Below are 13,201 nucleotides of genomic sequence, written 5' to 3' on the forward strand. Positions count from 1 at the left end.
TAATATCCAATCTATATTCAAATTCTCCCAATTGTCCTCAAAATATCTTGTATAAAAAAAAAATCACTAATCAAAGTTCACGTTACATTTGGTTTTTGTGTCTTTTCCATTTTAATCTAGAACAATTGCCTCTACTTTGTTTTTCCATGGCAAAGACCAGGCCTGATGTCTTGAAAAGTCTTCCTACTTTTCACAGTATTTTTCAAATTTGAAAGTCACAGACTTGTTGTCACAAGAACTCAGGAAAATACCGTTTGCTCTTTCTTAGATGATTTTAAGATTTTAATATAGAGGAACAGTTTCAAAAGATATAGACTATCTTTGCTAGAGTAGTAGTTGAAGGTCTGCTTTTGTAGTCATTTATTAATTAGGAGACTCACAGAAAAGTTAAGAAATATAATTTATTTCACCAAATTCATGACATTTATAAAACTGAATTAATTCAATATCATCATATGTGTATGTCCATACACACATATACTTAAACATAGTCAAATTCTGCTTACACTCATATCTTCTTCGACAAAGAATGAAATAAGAAAAATAGCTACTTAATTTTTTGTGTAATTTGTTAGTGAGAACAAGAACTGAAAGAATCATACTATAATATATTATATTATATTGTTACTAAAGTTTCTTTAGTCCTTTAAATGTTCCTTTTTGTAGATTTCATAAACCTTATTTTTAAAAGAATACCAGGCTGTTTGGGTCCTGGGTTTCCAGATGCCCTTAAGTTTGCCTATTCACACTGTTAGGGGAATGCTCTGGGTTCTGGGATTCTAGGTTCTTGGCTACATCACATAAAAGAATTTAAGGACACGCCATAGAGTAGGCAAGGGAGTAAAGAGTTTATTAAGAAACAAAACTAGAAATGAGATAAGAACACAATCTAAGACATGGATTGTGGGTGTGCTACAGGGTGGTGGTGCACGTGGGGCCCTGGGTGAGGCCTTTTAAGACCCTTCCTTCTCCCTTTTCCTAATGTAGGGGAGGGTCCCCAGCTGTTGTTCTGATTGACTGCCCCACCTGTTAGGTCTCAGGGGGCCAATGGGGAGGCCTGTTGTTTCAGAGTTATCTGGGGCTTCCTCTTGACCCTGGAAAGAGTTCCAAATGGGATCTCATGGCCAGGGTCTAGGTGGGGTCTTTCCAGCTTTTTCTTAGGAGCAGGGGTTTCCTCGCAGGGTTTCATGGCCATGTTCTCTGCTGGCCATGTTCTCTGCCAGGTCCAAGCTGTGATAGGATGTCTTCCCTTGTACCCTGCCTCAGAACTCCCTACCCAAGTTACATCAGCAAAAATGGAGGAGTAAGGGCCTTGGGAAATTCACTTCTTCAGAAAAGCAATAAGAAAACTGGCAAAAATTGTCAGAATTAACTTTTTCAGAGCTCTGGAAATTACCTAAAAGCTTGAAAGACTACAGGGAGTATTTGTTCAAGAAAAAGCACTGAATCTCAATAAAATCAGTGAATTCTGTGACTTTTTAACTTGCCTCTAAACCCACACCCCACCCTCAAGTTCTGTGGTAGTTTTGCAAACTAACAGCCTGCATTCAGGTTAAAGACCAGCAGCCTGGCAGCTCTTGGAAGTAGCGTATTGGAGCTGGGGCTCCTTCAAATCCTGATTCCCAGAAAATTGTCATTATTTGACTTGTCTCGTGGTTCCCTGGAAGACCCACTTGCCAACCTATCTTTATTTACTGACTCGGAGCTCAACCAGGGTGAAAACCCTTTTTCCCATGAGCATTTGTCAAAAACAAAGGCAATAGTTCAACTTCAAAGCTGCCTGAAGCATTGGCTTCCAGTTGTGGAGAGCAATAGACTAACTTTTTAGGAAAAAACTTGGAAATGAAATGTACCGAGGCACTTTGAAAAGCTCCAACATATTCCTGGGATTCAAGGATGCCACAAACATTTGGAGGGCAGTGTACACACCCAGGGCTCTGTACATACTCAGAAAAGACCTGAGAAGGCCCTAAGCTCACAACGATAGATGACCTCGAGGCTCTGCGCAAGCAGGAAGAGAAGGGTTAAACAGAGTTGTCAACTTCCTTCCTGAGCGTTGAAGGCAGGCCCCAACCATGTACACAGAGCCCCTCAGCAAAACCTGGGAGATTTATTGGCTCCAGACATTTAAAGAAATCTCTGATCAATCATTAGCTAACCATTTAGCAAAGTGAGCAGAAAACCCAGGGACCCCCCCACAACAAAGAACACAGAATTACTTCAGAAAAGCCGCTAAACAAAAGAAGAACTAAACAAACAGCAGATGCAGGAAGAATGCCACAAGTCTTTTTATTATTTAAAGTTGTTAGTATCTACCCATTGTCAGTGATGTGCCTTTCACTGACTTTTTTTCAGAAAATTTTCTCCAAGTTTCATTTGAAACCTTCTCTCCTCTCATTTTTGTCTTTCTTTCTAGAAGTCTATTTTCTCTGATATTAACATAGCTATACCAGCATTTTTTTTTTTTTGGCCTTTGTGGGTGTATCCTTTCATTCTTTAACTTTCAATTTATCTGTGTCCTCATGTAAGCAGCATATGTCTAGATTTTGTTTTTCTATCTAGTCTGACAATTCTGCCTTTCACATGGAGGATTTCACCCATTACCATTTATTTGATTATAGATACATATGGATTTATTTATATTACCTTGGTTTTTGTTTTCTGTAATTATCCTCATTATGTATATGTCTTTATCTTTCTTTCTATTGATTTGGATGTTGTACACTCTATTTTTATTACTTTTTCTAGTTTATTCTAGAAGTTATACATTCTTAGAAAAGTCTAAATTTAATCAATATCTCAATTCTCTTTTCAAATAATAAAAAAGGATTTTGTAATGCCTTAATGCTAATCATACCTTTCTTTAAAATGTTTTTTTGGTCCTGTATTTTGCCTTTCTCTTTTTTTCTACTTTTTAAATTTCACAAATTGCTTATTGTCATTACTCTATAATGTCAATATTTGTCTTGATTTAACCACACATTTACCTTTTTTCTCATCTTTCATTCTTGCATCTCAGACCTTTTTTCTGGACTCATTTTTTATTTTTCAAACATCTGTCCTTTAGAACTCCCTCAGTAACAGTCTGTCAGTGGTAAACTGCCTCAGTTTTGGTTTGTGTAAAAAATCCCTATTTTGCTTTTATTCCTGAAAGACAATCTTCCTATATATACAATTCTTTTTTTCTTTATGGTTTATTTTTTATTTATTTATTCCCCGCCCCCGTCGTCTGCTCTCTGTGTCTATTTGGTGTGTGTTCTGTGACCGCTTCTATCCTTATCAGTGGCACCAGGAATCTGTGTTTCTTTTTTTGTTGTTGTGTCATCTTGTTGTGTCAGCTTTCCGTATGTGTGGTGCCATTCTTGGGCAGGCTGCACTTTCTTTTGCGCTGGGTGGCTCTCCTTATAGGGCACACTCCTTGCGTGTCCCCTACTCGGGGGCCCTGCATGGCACGGCCCTCCTTGCATGCATCAGCACTGCGCATGGGCCCGCTCCACATGGGTCAAGGAGGCCCGGGCTTTGAACTGCAGACCTCCCATGTGGTAGGTGGACACCCTATCCATTCGGCCAAGTCCACTTCCCCCTATATATACAATTCTAGATTGACCATTATTTCCTCTCAATACGTTGAAGGAATTATTCCACTGTCTTCTGGATTCCATTGTTGTCAAGAAGTCAGCTGTCAGCCTAATTTTTTTTCTTTTTTGTGGATAAACTCTTTTCTCCTTCTGGCTGTTTTTAAGATTTTCCCATTTTCTGTCATTCTTACTAATTGTTCCTTGTTTACTTATGAAATTTTTCATTTATTTTTAATCATGAGCTTTTGTTCATTTGAAATTCATCCAAGGATTTGAGAACTGTGTTGAAAATGTGTTCTTCTAGAGAGAACTTGTTTTTGTTTTTTGACAGGAGCCCAGGGACACTGACAATTCAGGACTACTTAAACTAAATTTTAAGCTTAGGGTTTTTAAAGCCATAACTTGGCAGGAGAGCAGGTTCATGGTTTAAAATTTTCAAAGGGAAGATTTTTTTCAGAAGACTTAGTTTTTTTACCTCTACCCCACACAAAGGTTGAGACAAACATGTTTATTTGCTGTTTCCCTTTGCATGGCACATTTGTTTTTTAATTCACTCCCCCCCGCCCCCCGCCTCAAGATGACTCCCTTGTCTGTTTGCTTGTTGTCTATGCATTCTTTTTTTTTTTTTTTTGCTCATTGTCTGCTTTCTGTTTGTTTTTTCTTTAGGAGGCACAGGGAACCAAATCCAGAACCTCCCATATGAGAAGCAGGCTCCCAACTGCTTGTTTTTTTGTTTTTGCTTGTTGTCTTCTCATTGTTTGCTCGTTGTCTTGCTCCTTTTCTGCCTGTTGGTAGATATTTGCTTGTCATCAGCTTGTTGTTTGTCTTCTTAACCAAACCTGGGACCTCCCATATGGGAGGTGGGTGCCCAACTGCCTGAGCCACATCCACTCCCTTTTAGTTCACTTGTAACAGAAACTCAAGGGTTTCAGCTTTATTTATGCATCTCTGATCATAAAACTATCTAGTCCAGGTCCTACCTTTTACCTTCTGATTTTTTCATGGTAGAAAGAAAGAAAACATAAGGTCACATGAGGTTGGTTGATGGCCATAGAGTACCCAACAGGTTTGGTGTCTCTGGATTTCTGCTCTCATTCCAGTTCAGTTTTGTAAGGATTTTCCTTACTTTCTTGCAAGCACAGACATACATTTAAAAAATGCCTTCATGTTTAGTACAGTATTCTTAGAAGTTTTGATTTCTAAAATCTAGAGTACCATATTGTCAGAAGCATAAACAGCCCTTCCCACAGTCAGCTTTTGTGAATCATTACTTTTTTATTGTCATCTTTATCATTTTGTATCTGATTATACTAAAGATCAAAGAGTTATGAAGTTTGCAGGGACGGCTTCTTTGGAGAGTCCCACTTGTCTTTTTCTGCCATTCAGTTTCAGCCATATTTGAGCCACCTCCCATTTTTCTCTTTTCTTTTTTGAGGAGCCCCAGGAACTCAGACACTTCATTTCCCTAAGTAGATGGCCTTACCCACTTCTCTTGTCATAAGTTTCTCTAACTCCTATAACCTTTGTCACACAAAGATTAATTTTCATTTAAAGGCTTTCCTACAGAAAAAATAGGCATAGCAGAAACATGACCAACATGAGAAAATCATAAACACTTCATAATTTCGCAAATGTTCCTATAGCCATGGCCATAATTTCTTCTTTTTTTTTAAAGATTTATTTTATTTATTTTTCCCTGACCTCCCCCTCCCCATTGTTTGTGGTCACTGTCTGCTCTCTGTGTCCATTTGCTGTGTTCTCTCTGTGACTGCTCATTTTCTCTTTAGGAGACACTAGGGAAGAGAACCCTGGACACCCCATGTGGAAGAGAGGCGCTCAATCACCTGAGCCACCTCAGCTCCCTGGTTTGTTGTGTCTCTCATTGTCTTTCCTCTTTGTGTCCTTTTTGTTGCATCAACTCACCACACCTGCCCACCGCACCAGCTCGCCTTCTCCAAGAGGCACCAAAAACCAAACCTGGGACTTCCCATGTGGTAGATGGAAGCCCAATTGCTTGAGCCACATCCACTTCCTTTGATTTCTTCTTAGGATGAGTTTTGCCTTCTGATTTTATTCTCTTAATGAGTACTTCATATATAGGTGATAACATAGGAACCTTGTTTTCAAAGATGATGCACAAACTTAAGATATAACCAAACCTGTGGATGCTATTAAGCCAGAAAAAAAGGTATGCCTTTCCCCTCCAGAAAGCATTTGACAACTCAGAGGACCACCAGTCTGAATGATACCCAAATCAGTTATTCTCTTCCTTGTCAGGAATATTATGGGCATTAATTTATAAACCTCTATTATTTAGTGACCAAAACATGAAAATATAAACTAGATTCTGATTGTGGATCCACTTTTAACCATCAGGTTAACATGGGTTTTATCCCATTCTGAAGGTGTGATTCCATATATGTTAGACATTCTTACTTTCTGCTCCTCATTACTTAGCATTTCGTCTGCAGGTTATCTTCTAGTTTACATTCTCTCTTCAGGTGTTTTACCTGCCCATTAAATTAAATTTCACTATTATCTTTGTAATTTCTAGAAGTTCTAATTGATTATAACATTTTCTGGACCAGAGTAGAGTTTCCACCAAAATCCTGGTAGTTATTACTGTGTCTGTCTTTAATATTCAAGTCTTTTTGAGTGCCCAGGAGTTCAGTTCTCAGTTTATCCCTTTCCTTTTGCATTTTACTATAAGTTGCAAGTAGAAACCAGGCTGCAATTTCCACATTTAGCTTGGAAATCTCCTCAGCTAAATATCCAAGTTCATTGCTCTCAAATTCTGCCTTCCATTCACCATCAGAACTCAGTTTGCCAAGTTCTCTGTCACATTAAAACAAGGATCCCTTCCCTCCAGTTTCCAATAACATATTCATCATTTTCTTCTAAGGCTTCATCAGAAGTACCTTTAGCGTCCATATTTCTATAGTCTCTTCAAAGCAATCTAGACCTTCCCTATCAAGCAGGTCACAACTTTCCCAGCCCCTACCTAGTCACAATTCCAAAGCCATTTCCACATTTTTGGAATTTGCAGTACCAGTACCCCACTCTCAGTACCAAATCTGTTTTAGTTTCTTAGGCTGCTCCAAGCAATACCATGAAATGGGTTGGCTTAAACAATGGGAATTTATTTGCTCATGGTAGAGGCAGAAAAAAGTCCAAATTAAAGCACCATCAAGATGATGCTTTCTTCCCAAAGACCAGCTGCTAACTATCCTTGACTCCTCTGCCACAAGGCATATAGCAGTGTCTGCTGGTCTCTTCCTTCTCTTCTGTATTTCATTGATATCAACTTCTTTCTTCCATGGTTGTCTCTCTCTCTCTCTCTCTCTCTCTCTCTCTCTCACATACACACACACATACACACACAATGGGTTTACACCCACAGAAATGGATTAAATTTAAGAACATGTTTTTCTATCGTACAAACAGCTTCATGTATCTTTAGAGTAACTGAACCATACTGAACCCCAGAGTTTCAGGGTTGGCAGAACTTTAGACATCATCAAGTCTAGTCATGTGTAATGCCTGACTTCCCACTTCAAAGTCTTATGGTTATCTCATTAAATATCTTCAGGTATAAGAAGTGTACTCTCCTCAGGTGGCAGCTTTACATTAGAAAGAAATCTCTGTGAGAGCAGACTTTGTTCTGTTCACTGTGGTTTCTCCAGGCCTTGAATACATGGTAAATGCTCAGTAAATATTTATTAAATGTTTATTCATTTAACATGAAAGATTTTAATAATCTTTACGAAGGTCTACCTAACACTGAGCTAAAATCTGCTCCACTCATATTCTTAATTTTACTCTCTGACCAGATAGAACAGTTCCCTCGTCTGCATTGTAGCCTTGGAAGCATTTGAGAAATGCTACCTGGCCCTTATTTCCCAATAGATACCTTTGACCAGTTCATACAGTGTTCCTTTCAAGATGTAGCTTTACGTTTTTTCTCCATCCTGTCATATCTGGACATATTCCAGTTTATCATTGTTCCTCTTGTATTCCCAGAAAGAAGCACAAAGCCTGCAGGTGCAGTCTAACCAGGTTAAGCAGAGTTATAGGAACACTCCAATTCTATTACTACAGCCCAAGGGTAAATTCACTTTTTTTTGGCAGTTACATCCCTTTGTTGACTCACACTGACTCATGGTCAAGGAGCTATGTTTGGACAGAAATTTAGCATGCCTAAATGACAGAATGGGTCACTACAGGGCACTGATTGTAGTACCCTTGGTAAGTGACTCACATCCCAGTAGAAATGCAAGTGAAAGGTGGTTGACTGGGGGCCTGGGGCTCATCACTTTGACTTTCTTCTCATGGTGAATATGCTCTGAATAAGCTATTAATCAATATTTTATATTTTTATGTACGCTTACCAAGTCTATCTTTGAAAAAGAATTCAGAGCCTATAATTGCTGCCTATGCACATTATCATCTAGAAAAACCTGTTGAGAAAGATTGTACTGTAACTGCCATGAAGTTTGATGTAAATGTTGCTTAATAAGTGATTTCTGGCGTGAAAGGAGACTGACGATTTCTAAAGAAACTTCTGAACACTGCCTTTCAGTCCCATTTTCCAGGTTAGTACGGTGGAATTCAACTTTTTAGAAATTCTTAATTTCTCTTTCCAGAACCTTTAAAACTTTATTATCTTGGATGTCAGGGGGGAAAAAAAAGTGTTTTCAATTCAAATATCTATGGTTGCTATTTTTATGACTATTCTTGGGTGGTGTTAAAGTTAAGCTTAGAATTCCCAAGCTTTTTTGTTTTTATTAAGTGGTCACATGAGTTATTAGGCATGTTGTCAGGAAATCGAATTGTAAGTTTGGGATGGTTTGTCCAACTTTGCCTTGTTAGAGAAAATTTGTAGAGCACAGAAAAGAAATAGGAGACTGTTCTAAAAGAAACTTTATTGTATTGAGTGGTTTGTTACTGAGTTCCTTCCAAGCTTCTTGTCAGGGAATCAACTGCCATTGAAGGAATATTGTATTACTAGTATAGGTTCCAAGATACTTTCTGACTGCTTTTTTAAAATTGAATACCTGGAGAAGCATTTGGCTTTCGAGTTATACAAAGTTCTGAGATCATAGGGACAGGATGCCTAAGTCCGTCCTTTCACATGAACCGCCATACTTAATTACATTTAGAAGGTCACCATCATTTCTCATGTTTTGTGTTTTTTGGGGGGGACAGGGCAAGTAAGACCAAATATGAAAGTAAGATATCAAATACATTTAAATTATTTGTTCTACAGTTATTGCTATACATCCTTTGTGTCCAGAAACAATTTGCAAAATAATATAGTCAAGAGATCTCAGAGTATCCCTTGTCCTCTCATTTCTACTACTGGCCAGTAAGTAAATGGAAAAGATGTTTTAGTACAAAATGAGCCAAGCATAAAGAAAAGAGCTCTTAAAATATGAGTTTACTCTTGAACCAAGGAAAGAAGATGAGAAAACAAGAAGGGGTTTGGACAATATGCACGAATGCTCTCTCTCCCTGCTTTCTAACTATGCAAACTTAAATATGAAGAATTATGAAGAACTAGTTGGGAAGTGGATTCTCTTTCTTCAGCAGTTTTCCAGCTGTTCTGGGCACTGCTGCATGTTTATGATCTTTTCTAACAGATGTTACATTTTATGAAATGTGACTCATTAGGGTGGTACTAGTATCTTTAAATGGAAAGAAATCCCAAAAGGCTGAATTATTACACAAGTCTGCTTCACTCAAAACCTGAAATATTTGTGTAGAATATTTCCCAGAAAAACAAAGGCAATAAGACTTTGCCATACTTAAATGAATTAGAAAAACCAGTGATTTCATATTCATTCTTTTCTCTGGGAGGAATGAGGGAGGGACAATATTCTTGTTGGGGAGGTTTTGTTTTCATTTGCAGAATGTTTTTAATTTATGTAGGCTTTTTTCTCCCAACTCACATGGAAAAGAACATTTACTGGAAGGCATTGTTTGAATGCCCACTTTGTGCACAGCACTGGATTTGGTGCTGCTCAGAGGCATGGAAAATAATAAGAGAGCTAGAATACATTGTCCTGCCATCTTTGAGCTTCTTAGGCAGTTACAAAAGCCCAAGGGCAGGCTCACAAACTTACAGAACTTGATGTCACCTGCACTTTCCAGATGAGGCATCTGGGGTCCCAAGTGGGAAGGTGTTCTAGTTTGCCAAGGGGCTGCTGATGTAAAGTGCCAGAAATGTGTTGGCTTTTATAAAGGGAGTTTATTTGGGGTTAAAACTTACAGTCCCAAACCCATGAAAAGTCCAAATCAGGGCTCCATAAGAGATGCTTTCTCACTAAATGCAGCCCCTGGTGACTCTGTTGTCCCAGCATGTGACAAAGTAAGATGGCTGCCAGTCTGCTGAGGTTTGGCCTTCCCCTCCAGGCTCACCATCTCCTCTTGAGCTGCTCTGTGGGCCCAGCCTCTCTGAGCCTCTAAGGGGCTTTTCTTTTCCTGCAGTCCTCTCTTTCACATTGCAGGATCAAATATGCCTGCTCCCTTTTCCTCTCTTGGTCTCTCTATATGTTTCCACTTATAAAGACCCAGCAAGGTGGCAGAGACTCAACCTGAGTCATGCCTCACCGATAAAGACCAATCAAAAGCCCTAAATTGATCTTATCAAGTAATCTACTCAAAGGCACTTCAGTTGAATTTAATGCAATCAAAGGGTACTACACCCAGAGGAATAGATTAATTTACAAACATAGTCTTTCCCTTTTGGGGATTCATAAAATAATCTCAAACTGCCACAGAAGGGGACTTCATCTGAAGTCATGCAGCTAGTGGCAATCAGAGCCAACACTTAGAGACCATCTCACCTGACTTCCAGTGCTCTTTTGACATACCAAATTCATTGCCTACACAAATCCTAGTTTAAAAAAAAAAATCACTGTATGCATAAAAAGTTATTTTCAAAGAAATACTGATTTGAAGACTTCTCTCTGCTATGACCAAGCTTTGAAACATTACACTGTTGATGATGGTCATTCTTTTTCAGACCCCAGATGAAATTTGGGGAGATGTAAGATAAAGACCTAGACTATATTCTGTAATAAAAGGTGACTAAATAGCTTTTTTAAAGTGAGAGGTAAGAGAAATGTGGTACTACACAGTATTCTATTTTCTCTCCACTTCTAGTCAGAAGTGGGGATAATAGGGCATTTAGGGACTGGACACAAGTCTCCAACACAAATGCTTTCAGAGGCTGGCAGACAACAATGTGTAAATTCCATACAGATTCAAATATTTTTAAAATACGAAGCTCATGAAATAAAACATGCTTCTAATTCTTTACTTAAACTCTTCTTACCCTTCTCTAGAAGGAACTAAAAAAAAACCTCACTCTCCTTCTACCTTCCCCTGCACCCCTCTCCATGGTCTTGTTTTCAGTCCAACACTGATAATAGTCAACAGCTACGTTCATTGGGACATGCTTATATACCAGGCACTGAGCTAACTACTTTTAGAGGATTTTCTCATGTAATGACAGCAAGCAACCCTATGGGTTCGGTACTATTACTACCCACATTTAACAAGTGAGGAAACTCATGTTTTGAGATAGCAGGTGATTTTCTCAAGTTCACACAGCCGGGAAGAGATAGGTCTGGGATTTGAAGGCAGGCAATCTGATTCCAGAATTCACTGACCACTGCACTATATTGCCTGGTATTTAAACTATACCTTTGTGTTAATTTTCTTAGAGTCTTGCAAAGGATTTAAATCTGAAAATTTCTCCCTGATCTAGGGTTAATCATCATTTTTTTTTCCTGCAAGCAATCAACAGAGCTGTACAGATTGTACAAGTCCAAACACTAACTTCTGGGTGGAGCACTAAAATAACTGATACATAAGTAGGTGTTGACTTTCCAAATATGTGCTGTGTTCTCTTTCTCCAACTGTCCAAGTGGCTACGCCAGGTTTTAGAGTGGGAGGATCACTCTGTCCATCACTGTTTCTACAGAGGCTACCACCTCCCATCCAATAAGAGCTGTCACTATTACCTCCCAACCTTCAGTTTCAATTTATACCCCCTTTTGTTCCCCTTTTGGGGTGGCATATGCAGTTCATGTTTGAGAGTTAGGGAAAATACTGAGCTGTGGCCCTAATGAACTCAACATACACAGACACACACAAACACACACACACACAGAGTCCATCTTTCTTCTTCAGGATGACAGCCCTTGAAAATTAAAGTTTGCTGACTGTACATGTTTGCTGGGTCATGGATCTGTGGTTTTCGCCAGAGAGTTTCTCTCTCAAGTCCATCCATTCTTTCTACTATTTCTTGTCACCCAATCAGAGGCAAAATACATACATGTTCCCCCCAAAACCCCTAGAGTTTTCCCAGCAGACACATTCAGCTCTTGAGTTATTTTTAACAGGGTGTGTGGGGAAACTCTACACAGGCAAAATACATAGTCAAAAGTCAGCAACATCACATCCTTTCCTCTGTTCAATGTAGGTTGGATCCCATTCTGTAAGGTAAACATTTTTGCAATGGTCCATGAAAAACCATGGAACTCAATACTATGGAACTAAATTAAATATCTCTTCATTCACAAAATGGTCTGCCAGAAGGAATCTTTGTGATTTGTCAAGATAGGTAAACAAAGCATTTCCCTCTATAGCCAAGCCTCATTTAAATCCACATTTAAGAGTTTAATGTTACACATTTCTACCAGATGTCCTTCTCCCAAATCATCTAGATTTTATAGACTATTTATCACTACACTTTCTGCCAAAACTCTTGCAATGAAATTTATTTATTCAGAAAGGAGTTTCAGCTCTACCATCTATTAATATCTGAGTAGATTATAAAACAATTTATTTAATTCAATAAATAGTTCTGTATTCCAGAACTAGACATCTGCAATTTGAATATCTGGGGTAAATGTAACCCAAGAATATAATAACTTGAGGCCTCCCGGTAGCTGAATCTCCACAGTAAACATGCCTCTGCACATTCTTTGAGAACCAAATGACTGATTTTGTGACTAGTTCTCTGAACTTTGCTCTAGACCAGGCATTTTTCACATGTTTCTAACAGATTTGGATGGACCTACATGTATTCATGTCTACAGTGCAAGCTTGGCAGTTACTTAGGTAGCAACTAAAGATTTTATGATCATGTAGATCTTCATTAGTGTGTATTTCAGTTGAAATTATTTATTTGCCTTTCAGCAGCACATATGGTTTAAACAAATAGAGTGGCTAGTTCCTGTTTTCAATCAAAGTCTAAAAGCTTCATCCTGAGATTGTTATTGTGCTCTTCTGAGCATTTCCAACTTAAGAAAACCATATGGAATCTCAATGGAAAGTCACTGCGAGTCATGACTGGCTTGACCCCACCTGTTTAATAAATGACAAATGTTTCCTTTAAATCTGGGTTAAAGACCCAATGTTCCTCTGCTATTTATTTCATTTCTAGTCACTGCCCAGTCGGTTTCCTTTTCATTGACCACACAGTCTTCCAGTTCCACCTCTGAGTCTTTATTCACATCCTCCCATTGCTTCACAGATGTATGGATATGGATATATCCACACAGTAAAAATGAGGACAAATTTCCCCATTTTTTTCTGTATATCTTTTAATCTCT

General features: G+C 38.5%; 1 protein-coding gene across 4 annotated transcripts in view; it reads left to right on the forward strand.

Annotated features, from left to right (window-relative positions):
• CMKLR2 (chemerin chemokine-like receptor 2) overlaps positions 1–13,201 on the forward strand; it is a 55,512-nt gene that overhangs the window by 21,587 nt on the left and 20,724 nt on the right. The window contains exon 1 of one of the 4 annotated variants that reach the window (XM_004454665.5): positions 7,947–8,170. The exons of 2 other annotated variants lie outside the window; for them this stretch is intronic. The gene's annotated coding sequence lies outside the window, so the exon portion shown is untranslated. Of the gene's footprint in view, positions 1–7,946; positions 8,171–10,642; positions 10,664–13,201 lie in introns of those variants that run through there. One more of the 4 variants, XM_071216169.1, reaches the window with a different exon arrangement.

Source organism: Dasypus novemcinctus, chromosome 7, assembly GCF_030445035.2.
Source record: "Dasypus novemcinctus isolate mDasNov1 chromosome 7, mDasNov1.1.hap2, whole genome shotgun sequence".
Lineage (NCBI taxonomy): Eukaryota > Metazoa > Chordata > Mammalia > Cingulata > Dasypodidae > Dasypus > Dasypus novemcinctus.